A 20258-nucleotide genomic window follows, 5' to 3' on the forward strand; every position below is an offset into this window, starting at 1 on the left:
TTACTTTGTTTACATTGAAAGTTAAAATCAGTAGAAGGCAGAGGGATATATAGCTTCACTTTCCACTGGAAATATCCATGTCCTCATTTTTAGTGTGATTCCATTGCAGAAGAAATTGGCTCAATCCTTTATGAACGGAGCTGGATAATAATGGTTCTCTGATGGATTTCCTTTATAGACCAGGCATTCTAGGAATGTGACATTTGAGCTATATCTGTTTGGAAATGATTTCTCTGGCTTTCTATACTGGATATCTTTGGCTCATTTAATCTCATTCCATTTTCATTGACTTTGGAAGTCCTTTAAAAAAAACATTTCTATAGTCTGGTTGGAGAGTTTCAGATCATTGCATATTTCTTATATACGTGTGCACCTTTCTCCTGAAAGAAGATGCTGGGCTTTAAAGAGAAAGAATACTGAATTTGTACAATTGCATAGATGTAGTCATATCCACCCCAATATATCTGACAAACTGTATGGCACAGGGAGAAAGGGAATCTGGAGAGGTTGTTTCCTTGTCATTTTCACATTGGGAAAGAAGAAAAGGTATGGTTGGGGTTTTGAGATATACTTTTGACCAGTCGTACCTTTTATACAGAATATGTCTCTTCCTGATGGAGGAAATCACACAGTGTCAATCCATGCTTTTATATCTTCCAAGCTGGACTGCCACAATGTACCTTATGTGGTACATACCCTTGAAGACAGCTGGAGACTTCAGGTAAGCCTGCCTATCTTCTAATAAATGTTGAGTAAGTGAATATACTCACTGTGTGTTATATCATTTATACAGGGTGACAATATGCCACCACCCTGAATTTCCTAGGCCTTCTCCTGTTCTATCAGTCCTGTGCCACCTTTTTTTTGTCAAAACGAGCCCTGCTTAATGCCACCAATAAGACAATCTTGTTTGCTAGAAGCATAGTCTTTACAGCAATGGTCCAAACAAGTCAGGTCACTATTCAGAAAGGTTAGAAGATGTCCCTATTCTGAACAGGCTTCTGACTTGTCAGCATTTGGGTTATGAAGTAAGCTGAGTGAGTTGGAAGTCAGAAGGTGCCACTGGTAGGTTGGCGAGGACCATTGTATGTGTTGTTATTTTATGATTTCATTGTCCCTCAGGAGATTCTTTTATAATTCACCTCCTGCAATCTTATCCTGAACTTGTGGGAAAGCATGTAATAAATGTTTTTGATAGATAGATAGATAGATAGATAGATAGATAGATAGATAGACAGATAGATAGATAGATAGATAAATAACTGTGGGTAAGGCTGACAGTACATTTTATATGGTACAAGTAAAGAAGCCTAGGAAAGAATAACATTAGATTAGATCTCTGGAAAGAGGCAGTATACAAATGGAGCAGGATCTCAATAAAAAAAACATAGAAGGTGCTATAAAAACAATGTCAAGATTAGTGTTGATAGTATAAAGATAGATGGGGGTGGGTAAGGGAAATGCATTTACAAAAGAACTTACATGTAAATAAAAATGTAGAGATGGAGTGAGGAAGCTCCCCAGCCTCCGTCTAATGTTCTGCAGCTTAACTCATCATGAGAGTCTGGATGCTGCTGGTATACCTCCTCCCCAGACTGCACTTTGGGGAACTATTTCTTCTTCAACCATATATGGGTGTGAGAGTGTTGATGGATTAAAAAGAAGAGTGAGAGGCCGGCAAGAGATGGGGTGGTTTGCAGAGCTGAAGGGCTGGGTACATCTCTCCTGCTGAAAACTCTCCTCACTTTGGACTTGGGCTCAACCTACCATCAGATAAAGCTTTGCCCACGATTGATCATACCCCCCCTTCAAATCAATAACTCTTCCCAGAAAAAAATCCTCTTCCCCTCTGGTTTAGAAGATTGCTGTCTTACTGCTCCTTGCAGAGTAGGTTCCAAACTGGACTTGTGACAGTGGACACAATGAGGTTCAGTGTAATGGAAACGTTCAACTGTGCTAAATGCAGTGCAGTGCATGAAAAGCTCATGCAGAATGTCTGATTCAGCATGATCAATGAAGATGGCAGGTATATTAACTCTAAAACAGCAGTTCCAAACCTTTAATTTATGAGCATTCCATCATCATCATCATCATCTTCATCATCATCATCATCATCTTGATGGCTTATTCTATATAAGCCACCAAGAGTCTGCTTTGCATTGTACAGGCATAGAAATATGTTTAAAATGTCGGTACAGAGTGCTTGTGGTTCCCCCCACCCCAAAGTGTGACGAGAGGGACTCAAAGGTGTGCATTTGCTATTGGAGCTCCCCTGTGGAATGCTGTAGTATCAAATATAAGAACAACACCCACCTTTTTGGAATTTAGGAAGCTTTTGAAAACGACTCTCCTCATGTGCATTTTGGGAAAGAGTGGAGAATGGGAAATGGACCTGAGCTTTGGATGAATCAGGTTGTGTGGATGTTGCAAAGCTTCATAGTTTTTAATGATTGTAATATGGTTTATATTAATTGTATTTATATTTTGACATATTTGATACTTTTGCTAATTTGCTAGTTACTGTGTTTGAGTATACATATATAATATAAAATTGCTGTAAGCTGCTCAGAGTTAGATGATTAAAATGGCATAAAAGCATTCAGAATGAATGAATGAATGAATGAGCAAGCAAGCAAGCTTTTCAGGACTGTCACATAAGCCAGGGATCTGCAATGCTGTGTCTATGGACACCATAGCTTACCTTCAGATGGCATCTGCTGGAAAACATTTTTCAATTACTGAAATCTTGTAGTACCACCAAAGCTTGCAAGAGTTTATATTGTCCCAATAACACCAACATCTCACTAGATCAGACCATTCTGTCATAATAGCTGTACTCAGGGCTACTTGCATTTCCCCTGTGAACTACTATTGCTCCTTACATTAAAGGTTGGGAACCAGGACATTAAAAGAAGACAAGATACATTTGAAAAAAGAGGACTTTCTGATGACTATGAAGGAAGCAATGGCAAGGAGGTTTTGCTGAGCTATCACTCATTTACAAAGGCCCAATTAGCTGACGATGATGATCAGGCACAATTGCAGGATCCCAATTCAACCAGTGACTTCAGGGGCTTAAGGCAGGTACATGGCACTACTTCTTCCATTTTTTCCCCATGACCACTCAGTGAGATAGGCTGGGCTTAGAGAGAGTGACTGGCTCAAAGTCACACTGTGAACTTCCATGGCTAAGGGTGGACTTGAACCAAAATGTCTCTTGCCCCTAATCCAACACCTGAGCCACGTGGCCCCTCTGGCCTAGCTGTTGTCTGTCATTGCTTACCCCAGCACCTCTACCTTCATTACCTATTTGGGTCAGCCCTATCTTTGGGCAGGATGAAGCAACATTTAACAGGGAACTGTATGAGCACTGTGTAGTGGGCTTTGGGTCACACTTGTTGTCTTTTGGTTAAGGGTGGGCAGTAAGCCTGGCAGTAAGATTCCCCCGGTCTGGTCAGTTTATAGCTGGAGTGGGAAGAGGAGAGTTTGTATTTTGCTGATCTGCATCGCCTGTTGGGCGGAATGCTGGAAGGTTCTGTTCTCAGTGAACTGTTCACAATGGCAGATCATGCCTAGCCTTGAAAATCAGTTATTTTTCCAACAGCACTGAATGAGGGATTGGATGAAGGGTGTGGAGATGAAAGAGGCTTCACTACAAAACAACAACAACAACAACAACACTTGACAATTTGCCTCAGAGCTTGATGAAATATAGCTCACAGCCTCATTGAAGTGGTCCAGCCTAGGCTCCTGATCCAAACTCCACAATGGCCCAGCTTTTCTGCTGACTACATAAACCATCCCCCAGTCATCTGGATGAACAGATCTCTCCTGATGGTAATAAATCAGTGATGTGCCATGCTGCAAACTGTGGGCATGGAAAACCAGCCTTGACTCCCTCCACTTGAGTTGGACCTTGAGATCTTGATCCTTTGCCAGGTGCCAAGATCTAGTATCTGTTGTTTATCACTATGAATCTGGTCCAAAACCCAAATGCCCAGGTGACCCTGTGAGTGGCCCAACTCCAGCACCAAGGTTATGACACTGAAGCCACTCTACAGAGATTGCATGCGTTACCAGCAATTATATGAGGGATGGGAAAATGGGAAGGATGGGGAAGACCCCACTCCCGACTGAAAAAGAAAGGGCCTCCTGAGGGTAGCCCTAGAATGGGCTGGAAACAGAGTTACCTGAAACTTGAAGCCTCTGCATTGGCTGCCCCAGGCCTCCCATGGACAGCTAAGCCTTCTTTCTGGTCTGCTGGCATAATTACCTTCCCCACCTACATGTTACCCTCAGACCCAGGGCCCATTCCTGCTTCTGCTTTGCCAGCAAAATGAGCCAGCCCTTTCCCCATAAGTTGGTTTAGGGGGAGCCTGCAACCTGGTTGATTTGCTAAGATGCATTAAGCAGCAGTATGCAGTTTCAGCTTAAGTATCACAGTATGATTTTGAAACGCCAGCTGTAATGCAAACTCAGTGTTCTGACATTGTTCATCCAGCCACTGTTACAGATGGTTTGTTTTTTCTTTTCCTGCAACTTGGTAAGACAGCAGCAAAATACATTAAAAGAGGTTCTGTTGATTTGCCTTTTTTACATAAAGCAACAGCTCAAGGAAAGTGAATCTAGCTTTGACTATGCATTCATTTTAGTTATTTAAAACAGGTACCTGGTGGATCTTTAAAAACATAGGCTGATTGAAGAAAACCCCCCCTCCAATTATTCAAAAATTGAACCCATGTGGCTGTGGAGTAGCAGACAAGGGGATGCCAGATGCTGCACAACTAAACAACAAAAGAAAAACTTCATATAGTATTGCATTTCCTTCATATAGAGTAAAATGCTAGTATGCATGCAAATTCCATTTCCTAAGTTACCCTTATTTATCTACTGCAAGAGTATCTAGTAGAATTAACAGTGAAGCACATATATGGTCACCGCATTGTCACCTAAGGCAGCAATAGAATATGTGAGCTCCTGGCAACTACAGACTGTACAGTTTTCTTGACAGCACTGAGAGCAGGTATACAACTGCTTTCTTCCAAGAGATTTTTTTAAACTTCCCAGGCTAGCCTAGAGCCCTTGGATTTCCTAGTGGTATCCCATCCAAGTGCTAACCAGTCTAACCCTAATTAGCTTTCTGAGATCAGCTACATGCTTGCGAGGGAACAAATCCTATGAAATTCAATGGGGCCTATTTCTGAATGGATGGCACGCCTCTCTGCGTGCTGCAGAAGGAAGGGCGGGGGTTCTTGCATGCTTTGCATGTAATCTCTAGTTGATACAGAAAAGTAGCACTGCTTCTGATGGGAATGTTTTTTTTTTAAACCCATCCCTTTAAGCTATGAAGAGAAAGTGTATTTTAATATTAGTCACTCTAAGTTGTCTAGTCACCTGACAGCCATTTGTCTTTCCAACTTTGAATGTTAATTATATAATTTGATGTTATATGGCAGCATTTTTCATACAGCGAGGATCGTAACATGTTTTATGGATGTGATCTTTAATCTTTTGTCTGCAACCTAAAGGAAGCACTCCACAGCTGCCAGAAAACAGAAGCTCTAAAATTCATTATCTTGGGAGCTGGGGTGCATCCAAAGCCAAGTCACCAAATGAGGATGCAAGCCATCATCTGACTGAACTGTGATGTACAGCCCTTTGGATTCCACAGTGGCTCCAAGGCCTAAATCTCTTTTTGGAAGAGGCTGCCTGAAACCATATCTCTCAGCTGGAGGAAGCAGACTTCAGCCTGTCTAGTCAGTACTCTGAAAATGGTGTGCCCTTAAATCAGGAAGCATTTGATTAATGCATCAGTAGCAAGGCTCAGTTTAATGAGATTACATCAGCTAGATGAGCAGCATAACATTTAAAAGGTCATTTTTAATGCACTTTGGATTTTTTTCCTGCTGGACATTCTTTGACATTACCGGACCCCAAAGCTTTAAGATGGTTTATCTTTCTCTTACTTCTTGAGTCTCTCTGTATCCTGGGACATGAAGACAAGGAAAAGTATTGCCTACAAATGTGGGATATGCATATATTAGGATGCTGCTTTTATTTGATTCTTAAATGTCCCTAGGGGAAGAACTGATTGTAATCTCTATACATCAGTCTCATAGCATGGGGCCACAAGGTGCCATTGTAGAACAGTTCATTCTTAAATTACCTGATTAACATTGATCACCCAATATACTCTTTATCATGAAGCTACTTAGTATAGCCTTCCCAAATCTACAAGTCCCATCCTCCCCAGCTGGATGGCAATAGTAGCCCAACCTATCTGGAAGGCTCTAGCTTGAGGAAGCTTGACCTCATGGGTTCAAGTAAATCTCTCCCAGTCTTTCTATCTGCAATGCTAGACATAGACGTTCTTGAGAAAATGGAATACTAGGAAGCATTATGAATAGTTGAAACAAGGTCTACGAATAGTAAGGAACAAGTAAATATGTCTTTAGGCCAATGTTTTTCAACCTTGGCAACTTTAAGATGGGTGGACTTCAACTCCCCATGCTGGCTGGGGAATTCTGGGAGTTGAAGTCCACCCATCTTAAAGTTGCCAAGGTTGAGAAACCCTGCCTAAGACAATGAGAAAACATGTTCTGGGACCACACCATTAGGCCGCGTGTTCCCAAGTCTTCTCCTGGAGTCCCATTTTATTTCATTGTTCCCAGATAGCAATTGCCTGCTCAGAATTTAGGTTCCCTTTAAAACAAGATACATGGCAATATAAGTGTCCTAGTCCCAAACTAGGGGCACTTAACATCTGATTTTTCTTTTTTTAAATAGCAGGCAGGTTGGTGATGGGGAAGCGACCATCAAGGTTGTGGTGCATGGGCTTTTCCATCTGCAGTTTTCTACTGAAATTCATCCTCTTTGGAGCTTCTGTTCCTTCAAGTGGGGAGAGATCTATCCACTCCAAATTCTTCCAAACATTCCTTAAGGCTAATGCAACCTTTTCCTCCTAGCATTAATAGATTTCTGAATAAATTTCAGTGGGCCAGAGACAGTGCAGAAAAGAATGACCTCTTTCCCCCGGTGGCATAAATGATATATCCAACCTTGATTGGCTTCATCTCCCCGTAATTGATATTTACATAAGAAAAAATCAGATACTTTAAATGCATGGACACATATGAAGCATATCATCTACTTTACCCCTATACCCATATAACATTTTCCAGAAGAATGTTCATCCTAACTGTTATATTAGTATCTCAAGAAAGTTTTGGGTTCAGTGCTGTTTACCTCTGTTTCTGTCAGCTGAACATTGCTATGGTGAGCTAACCGAGCTAGTAAATAAGGCAATCAAATTCTCTCTTGCTCTCATACTTACAAATGTAGTACCTTTTGCTTTATCTTTCTCTGTGACAGGACCTGGTGGAATTATCCTCTATTGTAGAGCTAATTTTAATTACTGACAATTGCAGGGTGGCTTGTTGCTATGGGAACATAAAGGAATGCTGCTGCTGGCAGATTTAGTTGGGTAGGTGATTGAAAAGCACCAAATGGTCTGGATTCTTCTCCCCAGTCAAATTAGGTGGTATTGTTTTGCCATTGTCTGGTTTAGGGTGTTGGCAGAAGGGAGAACCGCATCTGCGGTATTATTTCAGATGATCGCAGACCCTTAGAATCTTTCCTCAAGAATGACATCGGAAAGTCACATTTCCAATTGCTAAGAAGAAAAGTAGAATCACAGATATTATGGTGCGAAGAATCCGTCAGGTCACTGAGCCCCTGTGTGGAGATAATGTGTCCTGTACTTTTGTTCTGATTATTGATGGCACTTTAAATCAGAGCACTGCCAATAAGCCATTACATAACTATTTCCTCATGCCTCTACTGCCACATGCATCCTGACAATCATCATGCTGATCTGTTTCAAACCTCAAAAAACTCTAGTTCCTTTCAATGTTTGCAAAATCGGGTCTCTCTCCCCACTTCTGCTACAGATGAAACTTGCATTCAGGCAAAGTCATCCTGGTTGCATCTTCTCTTTGCTCCTCCCAGCTCCATTTCATTCCATCTGGCTTGGGGAACAGCTTTGGAATGCAGCTTTGGTGGCGTCTGACACTCAGGATTTAACAGGATAATGCTCTTCACAGGTTGGCTAAGAGAGTGCCATGAGCAAATGAAGGCTCTTTTGTTTCTCTCTTTGTTCCATGGAGCACCATCTTTGAACCAAGAGAAGTAAATCCAAGGACTCTTTGAAGCAAAGAAAGTGCATGCTGATTGACTGATGTTCTCAGAGGTTTTTTTGTATGTGAGTGCCTTGGAGTCATTCTTGACTCTTGGTGACTACATGGACAAGTCCCTGCAGTTTTCTTGGCAACACTTTCAGAAGTGGTTCGCCATAGCCTGCTTCCCAGGGCTGAGAGAGAGTGACTGGCCCAAGGTCACCCAGCTGGCTTCATGCCTAAGGTGGGACTATAACTCACAGTTTCTAGCCTGGTGCCTTTAACCCAGTGTTTCTCAACCTTGGCAAGTTTAAGATGGGTGGACTTCAACTCTCAGAATTCCACAGCCAGCCTTTTGGGAGTTGAAGTCCCACCCATCTGAAACTTGCCAAGGTTGAGAAACACTGCTTTAACCACTACACTGGCTCTTTTTCGAGGTTACTTATTGGCTATCTGAGGCTGAGAGTGATTGACTGAAGACTCTGAGATTTACCGAGCTGTGCTAAACGCATTTGAGATCCATAGATGGTGAAGCTGAAGTTCAAGAAATTCAGCTTGTGTTTTAAAGCACATTGGGGGTGATTTATAAGAAGGTTGAAAGGGTATATCAGAAGTCCATGACAGCTTCTCTCCCCCCTCCTTTTCAGGGCTTACTTAAATACAACACTTACGTTTATTTCTGAATATGGAAGAAACTCAACACCCTTTGCATCAGATTCTGGCCGACTAGATTTCTGCTCATCTGTACTATAAAGCTTCCTTGTCCTAATAAAGTTTCTGTTATATGGGAAAGGAGTGTCAAGTTATTCTTGATTTTGATCTAACCTTCCCTATGTTGAAGTTAAGTTGTTGGTACAGCTAACATGGGATTGCCTGATGGCGTTCCATCAAGGTATTGACCAGACCAGAATTGGTTTTGTTTCATCCAAAGTTGCTGTATGAGATGCTTTCAGACCATAGTCCTGGGAGTAATAATTTGTTTGTGATACCAAAGTAATTACTTTGAAAATGGAAGTCAGTAATTGTGTTCAGTTTTAAAATATGAATCACATTTTACCATGATTCTTTTAATTATTAGATGTTTGTGGTAAGATGCAAGCTATGGTGGTAGTGTCAAGAGCCTCTGGTGATGCTGAAGGACATGGGATACCTTTTTGTGTCATACTGAAGGTTTCCCTTAACATTGAGAACATCTTTTTAAAAATCTGAGGTCAAATACAAGGCATTTTCCACACAGCAAAATTCTTCTAGTCTTTAGTATGGCCAGTTTAGCAGCAGAAAATGGCATGGCCATGGTGGGCAAGTTCACAACTTACTGATTATTAAAAGCAAACAATGCCCACCATGCTTTGTGTGATAAGTGAATTCAGCTGATGTGTATAGTAGGGAGTGGCTTTGACAGCTCCACTGCCTACCAAATCCTGCTATGACATCACAGCAGCTTAGTCACTAGTTGTCAGAAGATATTCACCATGTTCACTCTTTCCATCTCTCTTTTGTCATTCTGGGACATGTTGGCTGCTGTCAGATAAATTAAAAACTGACGTCAACTGACAACAGAATCTAAGTGAAGCCTTGATTTAGGCTGAAGGCTAGAGAAACTGTGTGGGTTCCCTGGAATGGGACCCTGTGATTCATCATCATTTCTTTTCTTTTAAATGACTAATACACAACTTTTTCATCTGGGGGCAGTAGTTTATGGCATGGGGGGAGGAGGAGGATAGAAAAATTAGTTGAAGGTGCAGTTATATCCAAAATCTTTCCCCACATTGTCACATTTGGCTGAAAGTTTAATAAAAATGAAAGCGCAAGCCTTGACACATCGTCTCTTCTTCTCTCTGTAACCAGAGAATCTATTCAGTGGATAGAGATTGTGTGGTAAACTTTTTCAAGAAGCCTTTGAAAGGTTGACATCAAGCCTCTGAGATGATGGATGACTGAATGGGAGCAAAGCCTTCTTATCTACACTGAGCATGGCCCAGAAGAACTGATGTAAAAACTAGGAGGTTTTACAATGGTGACTTGATGCTTTCTGTAGGCCCTTTACTTGGAATCTGTCAGTGTGATTTGCCATGAAAAGAAAGACGGGGAGAGGAAGATGGGTATACATAAAATAGGCAGAGCCGATGCTCCTGTTAGACAGGGTGAAGCAGCTTGTTTTGGGGAATATGGCTAAAGGTTAAAAAAGACCCAATAATTTAATTGATTTAAGGGGCAGCCTTAATTGATTAGCCTGTTGCAGCAGAAACAGCAACGAGTTTTAAGGGTACTTACTGGGCTAAAAGCCAGTGAAGTTTGTAGAGCCCTTCTGAAAATTGCCACTGAATTGTAATTTTTAAGGTGAGAGAAGGTGACATTTTAAAGCTCATTGGGGATAACTTTAAATGCATTTGATTAAGTAATTTTGATTTAATGTTAAATCATTTCAATATTAAATAAATATATTCCACATAATGAGAAGACAGGACACCCTGGAGAAGATGCTGATGCTAGGGAGAGTGGAAGGCAAAAGGAAGAGGGGCCGACCAAGGGCAAGATGGATAGATGATATTCTGGAGGTGATGGACTCGACCTTGGGGGAGCTGGGGGTGGTGTCGACCGACAGGAAGCTCTGGTGTGGGCTGGTCCATGAAGTCACGAAGAGTCAGATGCGAATGAACGAATAAACAACAAACAACCTCACTTTTACCTACTTTGTTGTGACCTGGGCTGCATTTTGAAATGTAGCTCCTGACATATCAAAGAGCAAGTGCCACCCCAAAGTTTGTGCACTTCTGCACTTTTCATGGATGGGCATGGCGGTCCTCTTCTTGTATGGTGTGCTTTCCCAAGGTGGCAAAACTTTCGTTCATAGATATGGGTTCATAGATTTTGAGGGAGAGGCAGGAGAATTATAAAGTGTGAAATTAGGAAAAAAATAAATTTAGAAAATGGCTGTTGAAAATGACATTAAAACTTAAATATATGTATGTATGATATTTCAGTGACTATTCAGAAAGAAAACTGGTTCTATTAAAGTATACTGACCTTGATGAGCTGACTGATACTTGTAATAGTCTAGTAAAACCCATTATGGTGATTCAAACTGTGGCTTGACAGCCCTGGGTTTCTCCATAACTTACAATGCAGCTGTTTTACTCTGGTGTCTTAACTGAGGGTTGCCTGGATTTCTGTTTTACCACCAAGAGCTGCTGTTTGGACTTGTCTGTTGGACACACCAACGTTCTTGAGCTACTTAGCAAGGATGTGTGCAAGAAATGTTAACGTCATTTGGAAATGCCAGTGCCATGATTCACCCGAAGACAATGACTAGAATCCAAGAGCAATGAAACAGGGCCAAACAAAAATTAAATACATGCTCAAAAAGGGAAATTATGATGTAATCTTAGAGAGGGTAAAATATTAATGCATTTATAACTGCTGTGAAGAAGATCAGAAGCCACGTCTTTATAATATTTTCTTTTCTTTTTCCTTTCCTTTCTTTTTCTTTTTCTTTTTCCTTTCCTTTTATTTTCTTTCTCATCTATTCACTATTTTTCTTTATTTTCTTTATTTCTTCTTTAAAATTTATATTGTTTTTATCTATCTATCATCTAAGTATCTATCTGTCATCTCTCTCTCTCTCTCTCTCTGTCTCTCTACATACCTATCTAATCTCTATCTATTATTAAATACATTCTCTTTGATGAAGAGCACCTCATGCCTTCGGGCAATGGGCAACTTGCTTTGCAAGAGTAGCTGGTGCAGCAAGGGTTTTTTAAAATGGTATTTTCCCTTTAGGAACTTCCTGTCTCCTCTGAGCTTGGTTTTTTCCTTTCACTGTTGTAACAACAGCTGCAAAAATTATCAATATAATAACAATCCTGAGGAGTATCTTCTTCATTCATTCTGCCCTAAATGCCTTTTAACTACTGTACTTTGTTCACTTGCATTTTCCTTTCTCTCCCTTCTGCCAATGAAGTGAGGCAGGAGGGGTGATTGTCATTGTTGTCAGGTTCCACATCCTGAGAAGGAAAGGGCTATTTCTGGGGTCCATGACATGGTGCTTGTAGTTACCTCCCGTGGACAGCTGGAGTGGTAGAGAGTACTCTGGAGGCCAGGCAAAGTGATGGACAGTAACTACATCAGTGGGTGTTTTATACAGTATCTTGCCATATTATCATGGTAGCCATTTTGTTAATAGGCTTCCCTCTTACATACAGCAATTTTATGTGAATGCCATAGCACAGGCCTGCACAACAAACAGCCCGAGGGCCACATGCAGCCCACCAGCGTTTTCTGAAAATTCAATATATCCACTGCCACCAAACATCTCCATTGCCAGGAAGGATCCAGCTCTGCCACTGTCCTGAAAGACACGCTGCTCAGAGCCTCCAGCTTCACGGACACTGCCAGCTCCATCACTGGCTGCCAAAGAGTGGATTGGTGTGCCAGCTATTATTTTTAATTGATCAATGTGCCCATTCCCCTCAACGGGTTGTGCTGTCACAGCATGATCAGAGTATTCAGATGTGTCCACTGGATCAAAATGCCTATCCCTCTGCTGTAGAGTTCTTCTGACTGAATGGGGTTTCTTATTTGTCCGGATCCCCTCACACATGCCAGCCAACTATGCACACCATGAGGATGGGCATTTTGAGAAGGAGGGATGGCATAGCCAATGCCCCTGAGCATTATTTCAATGTGGCAGTATTTCAGCATGTGAACAGCCATAAATTGAGCGTAGCTGTGTATTAAAGGAAGTTTTGAAAGGGTTGTTCTGCTAGGATTTTCTAAGAGGGCTCTTGGCTTCTCCATCAAATATAATTCCCCAAATGTTTAGATGGAATTGAGACAAAGGAAAATTATCATTGGCAAACTGAGGTAGAAGTTATGGTAAAGCAGACTTCAGGCTGCTGGGATGGGATGCAGCCAATGGGAAACCAGCACCATCAATAAAGAGCTGGGACTGAAACAGTGCTAGTTTAATATTTGCAAAGAGGATGCAGGCTGTTATAATTTTAACATAGAAAAGCATCAAATCTATTGCTTGCAGTCTAGGTCTTCCAGGAAATTGCCTACTCTGGCATTCTCTGTGTGATGTGTATCACAGGCTTTATATTGTCACAGCTATACTCCAAATCTGGCTAGCCACTAATGCTGCATTTTGGATCCCACATCCTCCTGCACAGGACCAGCCTTAAATATACCATCTTACAGGTATAGGAATGATGTCCTTTGGAGTTATTACTATCATGCAAAGCACTGCAGAGTTTGGCTGGCAACCTATCAGCCCTACATGGTAGACCAGACTAAGAAACCAATGTGATGTAGGTCAGGTCTATTTTTACTGGAACAGCTGTAATAACGGAATCTTACAAGTCTGAATGTGCTTCCCTCTCCTTCACTTTATCTTCAGATAAACCAGTGAGGGGCTTGTCTGAGATGTTTTCTCAAGTTATTTTCTTGGCCTGGGCTTAAGCCCTGCTTATCTGACTGTTGCCGTGGTAGCGGCTCTTCCACCTGTCCTTCAAGGCCATTCCTTATGCTCTCTGTACAACCTTACATTTTATTTATTTATTTATTTATCAAGTTTGTCACCGCCCATCTCCTCCCACTGGAGGGACTCTGGGTGGTTTACAACAAAAAATTATGTGTTTCAAGTTTTTATTGTAACTTTTGGATGATTTCCAATTCATGCATGGAATTGGCTTGGTGTCATGATCACCGTTGCGATGCTTGTAACATCACAACGGCTCACATAACAATACAAAGAAATGAGCACCGGGCGGATTAAGGGATAAGGCAACCAACTAACAAAAGCAAGCAACAGGTGCTGGCAACAAAGTATCGATCCTAGCTGGAGGCACAGAAGGAAGAGATACAATGTTGCAAGAGAAGTAATTGACAACACCCGACCACGAGGCACGCCCGAGCTGTCAGAAAGCTTACGAACCGGATTGCCCGGCAATGGCCCATCACCGGCCAGAGAAAACCAATTAAGGAGACACCCGAGGCACAGGAGGGGCTGCGCGACCCCTCACCTACCGGCAACGGGGCTCGGGGACACTCGGAGAAGGAGGGGTGGAGCGCTGACCGGCGCGGGCTATTTAAATCCCGTTCCGGCGCGTCCCACTCACTCTCAGCTTTTCCTAGGGTACGCATTCTATACTCTAATAAAACCAGAACCTAAAGCCTACACTAGTGTCTGTGTTTTACTGAGTAGCAGGCAGAGCCTGACATAAAGCTGAGAGTCACCAAACCAAAAATCGCCAAGCTCCACCGGATGAAAATTTTTCCGCAGGAGAGACCAACTGGCGAGAAACGGAATCGGGGACAGCGATGGAGCCAGCACTTTGCACCAGAGGCGTGAAGGATGGCCTGCAAGAGGCAGAGGCGACCCGATGGCGGCTGGAGGCGGCGCACCCCACAGGAGACGTGGACACCCTCCCTGCCCACACCGCTCCCCAGTTCCAGACCTGGAGCCCTAACCCAGATGGGAGAACCCCGACGGAAGACAAGGTCGGGGACCAACAACTCCTCACTTGGGCCGACGGAGTTGGATCCTGGACAGGAACACCCTACCCCAGCTGGAGGCTCCGCTACCCCAAAACGCCCGAGCAGGAAGGCGCAAGACTGCGTACCGGACAGCATCTGGCAGCACCAACGTCAGACGACCAGGGCACGCCAGACAGGGTCACGGCTCTAGAAGCCAGAGTACGATACCTTGAGCACATACTCCTGTCCCTGCCAGTGGCAGATGAGGACACGACCCTGAAAGCCAAGGTACGAGACCTGGAACACATGCTCCACTCCCTGGCAACAATCGTCAGCGAGCACTCCAAGACTGAGGCAACACAGGGGGTAAGAGGGGACCGAGGCAACATACCCACCCTGTCTACAACCCCGAGCAGGAGGGGCCAAGCTCGAGACTCTACCGCAGAGATTCGCGCCCCCAGGTCAGTGGGAGCCATCCTTCAACACCCACGGGTTGGGGACCTGCAACACGGGAGGTTCGCAAAAGACTTCACCGTGCAATTTGATGGGAACCCCATGAAACTGTCCTTTTTAACTAACGCGAGGGACTGCATGGCCCAATACAGCCATTACTTCAACACAGAAGCCGCCAAAATCTCGGCGGTGGCCACCAGACTCCAGGATAGGGCTGCGGACTGGTACGTACAAATGTACGAGTCCGGAGCCCCAGCTTTGACCAACTTCCATGACTTCCTTGCCGAGCTGAAACATTACTTTGAGGACCCCCTGGCGAAGGAAAGGGCAAAGTGCACACTCCTAGCACTGTGGCAGGGCAAGAGAACGGTGGCCGACTATGCCCTCGAATTCAAGGTCCTCGCGGGCAAAATCACAGAATGGTCGGAGGCCACCCTCATCGACATGTTCAAGCGTGGCCTCAACCGGGAGGTGCTCCAATGGGCACTCTACAGGGACGACCCAGCCTCCCTTCACGGGTGGATTTGTCTAGCTGGCAAAGCAGAGCACGCGCAGTGCACGTTCCTGCCCGCAACCGCAGAAGACAAAATCCTGCCCAGCACAAGAGGACCAGTCCCACAGACGGGGCCAACCTGGCACGCAGGCCAACAACGGAGGCTTGCCCGCGGACAGTGCACCAAGTGCGGGAAAACGGGCCACCAAGCGGCAGATTGCTTCACGAACAGAGCAACGGATTGCCCGCCCAGACCCACACCAAAGATGCCACACAAACCATCCAACCCCCCCCCCCCCCAGATGGCTGACAGGAGCGTTAGCAACCCCAGATGAGGATGCGGACACCTACCTCGCAGGGGACGCGAGTGACGCCCAAGAACAGCCGGCGGGAAACGCTCCCCACCTGCTCTAAGCAGCGCTGCTGGGCAGGTGGTGAAGAAGGGGCGCAACAACCCCAGGGTGAGTGACGACTGCTCCATCCTGGCAGGGACAATCAAACATGCTTATGGCCCCAGAGTCATTGCGGCCGAAGCTATGGTAGATTCTGGGTGCTCCAGAAATCTGATCCACCTGAACATTGTCACCGCACTCAAACTGCCCTGTGCCCCCTCCCTAAACCGCTGGCGTTCCACCAACTAGATGGTTCTACAGCGGGGGGGGGGGGGAGACCAGCCACCCAGAGGACCGAAATGGGCACCCTGACAATGGGCACCCACAAGGAATCAACAAACTTCGTGGTGACCCAGATAGGGAAACCCATAATAGTCTTGGGGATCCCATGGCTAACACGCAATAACCCACACATCGACTGGAGGACACGCTCCATCAAGTTCAAAGACGGGGTCTACCAGGCACCAACACCGGACAAACCACCTACTCCGACAGTGGGGAGGGCAGAAGCCATCGTCCACAACAACGACCCCCCCCCCGAAGGACTGCCAGAGCAATATGCAGACTTTGCAGATATCTTTGGAGAAGAGGAGGCGGACCAATTACCCCCCCCCCCACTGCAAGACGGACTCACAATTGAGCTGCTCCCAGACGTCCCATTACCCAAACCCAAGATCTACCCCATGACCCAGAGAGAATTAGCGGCACTGCGGGAATTCTTGGATAAAAACCTTTTCAGGGGCTTCATAGAACCAGCGAACTCGCCGGTCGGAGCACCCGTCCTATTTCGAGAAAAGAAGGACGGCACCCTAAGACTATGCACCGATTACTGCGGATTAAATTCCACTTCCCTATCCAATAAATACCCACTACCCCTCGTAAAGGACATGCTAGCACACCTGTCAAAGGGCAGGGTGTTTTCCAAACTCGACCTCCGCGAAGCATATTACAGAATCCACATCAGGGAAGGGGACGAGTGGAAAACGGCATTCAACTGTCCCTTGGGCTCCTTCCAATATAAGGTACTGCCATTCGGCCTTGCGGGGGCTCTGGGGGTCTTCATGCAACTCATAAACGAGGTGCTGCATGAACACCTATTCAAGGGCGTGCTGGTGTACCTGGATGATGTCCTCATCTACATGAGGACGCAGAGGGAACACGAAAGGTTGGTGAGGCAAGTCCTCGCCAAACTATGAAAAGCCAAACTCTACGCTAAGCTGTCCAAGTGCGAATTCCACAAATCGCGCTTGGACTACCTAGGGTACAGAATCTCTGACAAAGGCATAGAAATGGACCCCGCGAAGGTCCAGGCAGTTTTGAGCTGGGAACGCCCACGCACCAGGCGCCAGCTTCAAAGCTTCCTTGGGTTCGCGAATTTCTATAGGTCCTTCGCGAGGGGGTTCGCGGAAATAGCCCTACCATTAACCGATCTACTTAAGACCAAGGGCGTCGTGGAGACACGCAAGGTTAAAAACCCGGGGGCCGTACTTAATTGGACTCCCGCCTGTCAAACTGCATTTGACAGGCTGAAAGCGCTGTTCACTGCGGAGCCAATCCTAGCTCACCCGGACCCTGAACGACCTTTTGTGGTGCAGGTAGATGCCTCTGACTTTTCAATAGGCGCCATCCTACTGCAAAAGGACTCCGCAGGAATCCTTAAGCCATGCGCCTACCTCTCAAGGAAATTCTCGGAGACTGAGAGGCGGTGGCACATATGGGAGAAGGAGGCGTTTGCGGTTAAAGGAGCACTGGAGGCTTGGCGTCACCTTTTGGAAGGGACGACTTGCCCATTTGAGGTCTGGACAGACCACCGCAACCTCGAGGCACTCCATACGCCCCGATGCCTCAGCCCCAAACAAATACGCTGGGCACAGTTCTTCAGCCGGTTCAACTTCCAACTGAAGTTCATACCAGGCAAAAAGAACTTCCTGGCAGACGCACTCTCCCGACTGCCTCAGGATGTGGAGCCTATCTCCGACATCGTAGGGACGGTGCTTTCTGATTCCCAGCTGGGTATGGCAGCGGTCACCCGGGGTCGCGCTCGGGGACAGCCTGCCCCCCCCCGCAAACAACTACAATGCAACCCACCCCTAGACGCAGGCAACCTCAAATGCCAGGTGGGCTACGGGCAGATTTCATAACGGCATTAAAATCTGACCCCTGGCTCCTCGCCAACCCCAGCAAGGTCACCATGGACCAGGATCTCGCATGGGCAGAAGGAAGGCTATATGTACCTGACTCACAACGGCAGGCGATCCTCAACAAATCGCATGACAGCAAACAGGCTGGTCATTTTGGGTTCTTGAAGACCCTACACCTGACTCGGAGGCAATTTTGGTGGCCCTCGCTGAGGAAAGACGTCAAGACGTATGTGGCGTCCTGCCCAGTGTGCGCTATGGCCAAGCGACCAGCTGGCAAACCCCAGGGGCTGCTGCAACCCGTGGCTGAACCCTCCCGCCCTTGGGATGAAATCTCAATGGACTTCATAGTCGACTTACCGCCCAGCCAAAAGAAAATGGTCATTTGGGTGGTAAAAGACTACTTTTCAAAACAAGCGCATTTCATTCCCTGCGCCTTGATCCCGTCAGCCCAACAGCTGGTGAAACTGTTCCTAGTTCACGTGTTCCACCTACACGGATGCCCCTCCTGCTTGGTGACCAATAGGGGCACACAATTTACCTTGAGGTTTTGGCGGGCTTTTTTGAAGCTGATAGGTACCCAGCAAGCCCTGTCAACCTCCTGGCATCCCCAGATGGACGGATCCACAGAGATCCTTAATGCCACACTGGAGCAATTCCTCCGCTCCTATATAAACTATCACCAAGACGACTGGGTAGACCTCCTCCCATTTGCAGAGGTCGCATACAACAACGCGATACACCAGAGCACCGGAAAAACCCCATTCGGGGTGGTGTCGGGCCGGGAGTTCGTCCCCATCCCTGAACTACCTCAGCCTCCATCCCCAACAGTGGCCGCTTGTGACTGGGGTGAGAAAATCGCAGCTTCCTGGCCGGTCATCAAAGATGCGCTTAAAGAGGCACAAACAGCGTACAAATCCCAAGCGGACAAACACTGGCGCCAGCAACCAACATTTCAGGTGGGAGACATGGTCTATTTATCCACCAGATTCATAAAATCGCCGCAACTGTCAAAAAAGCTGGGCCCCAAGTTTATTGGACTGTTCCAGGTAACACAAATAGTAAACCCAGTCACGGTGCGCTTGGACCTGCCCCATAATCTTAAAAGACTGCACCCGGTATTTCACTGCAGCTTACTCAAGCCAGCAAGTGACCCCTCCTGGTGGCACCCACGCGCGCCCCCCCCCCCACCAGTGATGATAGACAGACAGCAACACTTTGAGGTAAAAGATGTGCTTGACTCCCGGAAGCAGCGGGGCTCCCTCCAATACCTCGTGAAGTGGAAACACTTTCCACATCCTGAGTGGGTCGCTGCCCGTGACGTCCAGGCTCCCAACCTGATCCGCACCTACCACACCACCTACCCCTCCAAACCCGTGGCTTAACCTTTCAGAAGGGGGGCAGCATGTCATGATCACCGTTGCGATGCTTGTAACATCACAACGGCTCACATAACAATACAAAGAAATGAGCACCGGGCGGATTAAGGGATAAGGCAACCAACTAACAAAAGCAAGCAACAGGTGCTGGCAACGAAGTATCGATCCTAGCCGGAGGCACGGAAGAGATACAATGTTGCAAGAGAAGTAATTGACAACACCCAACCACGAGGCACGCCCGAGCTGTCAGAAAGCTTACGAACCGGATCTCCCGGCAATGGCTCATCACCTGCCGGAGAAAACCAATTAAGGAGACACCCGAGGCACAGGAGGGGCTGCGCGACCCCTCACCTACCGGCAACGGGGCTCGGGGACACTCGGAGAAGGAGGGGTGGAGCGCTGACTGGCGCGGGCTATTTAAATCCCGTTCCGGCGCGTCCCACTCACTCTCAGCTTTTCCTAGGGTACGCATTCTATACTCTAATAAAACCAGAACCTAAAGCCTACACTAGTGTCTGTGTTTTACTGAGTAGCAGGCAGAGCCTGACACTTGGTGAGTTCAAAAAGCTAATTATGGATTGTGAAAGCCATCATGCAGAACAAGAGGAACAAAAAGCTTATTTTGGTCATCCAGCCCCTTATATATATATATGAAATCTACACAGGTTCACTGGCTGCAGTTGTTTGGGTTTAGTCAGAGACTAAGGTGTTGTTTCCTGCTAAACCAATCCTGGTCAATCTATCTGAGCTTC

Source organism: Candoia aspera, chromosome 1 (genome assembly GCF_035149785.1).
Source record: "Candoia aspera isolate rCanAsp1 chromosome 1, rCanAsp1.hap2, whole genome shotgun sequence".
In the NCBI taxonomy this organism is placed as follows: domain Eukaryota; kingdom Metazoa; phylum Chordata; class Lepidosauria; order Squamata; family Boidae; genus Candoia; species Candoia aspera.